Raw genomic sequence first — 3,224 nt, forward strand, 5'->3', positions numbered from 1 at the left:
AACTACACAAACATATCCATTAATATTGTTTTTAAATCATATTAAACGAACTATATATAACCTACAACTAACTACACAACGTAGAGATCCAAATAACATTATTACAATATATATATATATACTACCTTATAAAAGAAATCTCATTATTTCCATAAATAGATTAAATATAATAATAATATTTTTTTTAAAACGTTCAAGTCTCTAAGCTGAAAGTACAATCAATCATTAATAAAATAATATTAAATTTTAAACTAACCCTTTTATATAAAATCATACAAAAAATAATACAATAAGTACAAATTCCCAATGCAAATTATTTTCAATTTGACCCGGCTTCTCGGCATTATCTGTTCATTTAAGCCTGAAGACTTATTCAACTTGGAAAGTAACCAAAAAATAGCTTTGAAAGAATCAAATTCTCCATCAATCTCTCTAAATCCTCCCACTCTACAAACCGGCCACTGCTGTTTCTTTTCCCTTTCTTCGTGACTCATCCCAACCTCTTCACTTTGTGTGTGCTGGAAACCTAGAATTGTTTGAATATCAAGAAGAATGGTGCTAAGAAGAGCGAAATAAGCTTCAAAAGGGTGATATCAGCCATAGAACCTTAATGTACTGACTTCAAAATCAAGTTCAGATGCATGTATTTGCTATTGTTCAAGATTTTTAGATAATTTTCTTTCAAACTTCGCACCACCACCATCACGCCCTAAACTCACTCTTTGTCTAGATTTCAATCCCTAAAACTCACCTCGATCTTGATATTTTGCAGCTAGGAGACAGCCTAGGATTTCTCTCTACACCCAACCATCTGTTATTGGCCGCCACTAAGCTCCCTAGAATCGATTTTCTCTATGGCGTCCGCCTTTTCAATATCCCGACCTAGAACATGCCAAATAAAGCTAAAATGGTTTTTCTTTTGCTATTAGGTGCGCATGTTGAGGTCTCGTTGGTTATCCATCTACGATCTCTTACAGGTGGTAGTTATCGTGGGGAACTCATTGACTGGGCAAACCAAATGGATTTGACCTATATTCTCTTTGATTTCAGGTAAAGTTTTTTTTACCTAGCTTCTCTTTTATTTCAAACCCAAAATGGAATTTTTGTGCAAGATCACATCTAATACTGTGATCGATTCTCTATCTTAATCGCAACATGGGGATCAATTTACTTGTACAATCCGTTTAATTTCCTATAGATACAATTGACGACCATTTATTCCGAGGTTTATGAAGATTCGACAATGGCTTAATATAGATCATCGCCCTGGGACCCAAAACTTCCAAGAGGCCAAGGTACTCCTTCGCAATCTGTGCATGATCTAATAGCGCTCTTTAATTTATCTCAGTTGTTATTTGATTATCAAATTGCAATTTCTGTTCATTCTTTTCTTTACCTAACCTCTTTCTTGCAAGATTTTCTGATTTCTCTATCTTTGTTTATATATCTTTGTTATTACTAAACTTACAGGTACAAGATCTTAAGTTCTTCAGCTACCAACTCACAGTTCAGGAGCAATTCCTTAAAAAAAATAGTGAAAATGTAATTGCTTCCTTGTTACCGGTGGTTAATCAAGTTTTTTTAATTAAGTTTTGTTTGATTTTGTGTAGTTGGATAGGTTCATACCAAATTGATCAACGATGGATTTTGTTTATGCTCGTTACATGATAACCGAAGTAAAAAATGTAATGGCTAGCTCACCTTCTAGGGAAGCATACAGGAAACATTTGGCGAAGAGCTTTAACATGAACAGAACAAGAATTCTAGCTTTCGAGAACAAGTCTCCAACTCTAATCAATGGAATTGTTGCTGATTGTTGTACTTCCAGAACTTGAAAAAGCCTGTAGATACATTCACCATGTCAGTTTTCCTTCCTCTAAAAGAACCATTTAGAAATCTGATCTCTGGTTCAGGAACTGAATCTTATGTTTTTTTGGATGCTCCTCATCTTGTCGATGATTACCACTTGAATTTGTTGGATTGGGGAAGTGGCAATACCTCTAGGGAGCATAATGTATCTATGGGATGATATTGATGGTAATACCTCAAAACTCATTACTATAGAAAATAAGGTTGGACCTGTCACAAGTGTCAAATGGGTATTTGTAGGCTTAAACAATTTTGATGTCGAGTTCTGGGATTCTACATCAAACAGACTGGTAAATAAATAATATGCTCTTAGGTTTATGATTTAGATTGAATGTTTTCTAAATCTGTGTTTAATATGTTCTTCCGATATTTTTATTAAGAGGGCATTGTACTTTAATGATTTGGGGTGTAAATGTATGTACTCTACCTTATCATGGCATGATTGTTCACAAGTCATTTACAGGTTGATGATGAAGTAAATCTGGAGGAAAGGAACATGAAAATCCATGGCAAGAAATGGTTGATGTGAGGCTTATTATGGATGATCCATAAGCACAAACAAAAGCAATCTATCTAGCAAGCAGGGGAATTGGAAATTCCATCCTTTCAATCCTACAGTGACTAATGCTACATTAATAGACCCAATTCCAACCCCCTTGGGTTAGTTATGTATTTTCTTTGTCTAATCTCTCAAAGATTATGTTTATGTTGATAATGAATTTTCTTGTCTAATCTCTTAAAGATTTTTTTTCAGCTTTCTTTCCAACGAATGAAGCCTTTTTATGTTCTAGATGGTAAGTTATCTGGATTAATTTTGTTGTTCACTTTACTTATCTTCACAACAAAGGTGGTATGGTTGTGGTCATTCAGATGATAGAATAAATAATGCAATTTTGGGTGCTAGCAGGCGACAAAGAAAATATGATTACTAGATGTTAATCAAAAATTTACTCTTGTGTTTCCTCATTTTGTATACCCTAAAACACATCTGCTTAGAATCTCATTGTTACTCCTCCTATTCATAAAAGCAAGTCTTATAATTTATTTTTGTATCTAGATATCCTTTCTCTTAATGTTTGGTTTTTCTTGTTTTATTGTTACTATATTCTGTTTTAGTCCATCTTTAAAAATGTTAAAATCAAATAAATTCCTCCTTAAAATGTTATTAACATCATTTATAAAATTTAATGATAAGAAAAGAACATTTAAATCTTGCATCTCTTTCCCATAATGACAATAATATGTATATTTATAACATAATCGGCATTTATTGACGTTTGAGATGTTCTCATTATCTTATAATGTCAAAAAATTTGTAAAAGTATATGTGTTTCGACTAATTATATATGATCTAG

At 32.8% G+C, this 3,224-nt stretch overlaps 1 long non-coding RNA gene across 15 annotated transcripts; it reads left to right on the plus strand.

The window, feature by feature from the left end:
- The first annotated feature begins 384 nt into the window (after positions 1-384).
- On the plus strand, positions 385-2,942 carry LOC111886118 (uncharacterized). Of its 15 annotated transcripts, none has more exons than XR_006191145.2 (7): positions 385-612; positions 773-1,050; positions 1,199-1,295; positions 1,471-1,542; positions 1,611-2,529; positions 2,624-2,663; positions 2,717-2,942. It is a non-coding gene; the product is annotated as an uncharacterized LOC111886118 (long non-coding RNA). The 15 variants fall into 15 exon arrangements; XR_006191141.2 differs by having other exon boundaries at positions 2,740-2,942; XR_008232144.1 differs by having other exon boundaries at positions 1,611-2,037; positions 2,110-2,159; positions 2,323-2,942.
- Positions 2,943-3,224: the final 282 nt, after the last annotated feature.

The sequence above is a fragment of the Lactuca sativa genome, chromosome 1 (assembly GCF_002870075.4).
Source record: "Lactuca sativa cultivar Salinas chromosome 1, Lsat_Salinas_v11, whole genome shotgun sequence".
Lineage (NCBI taxonomy): Eukaryota > Viridiplantae > Streptophyta > Magnoliopsida > Asterales > Asteraceae > Lactuca > Lactuca sativa.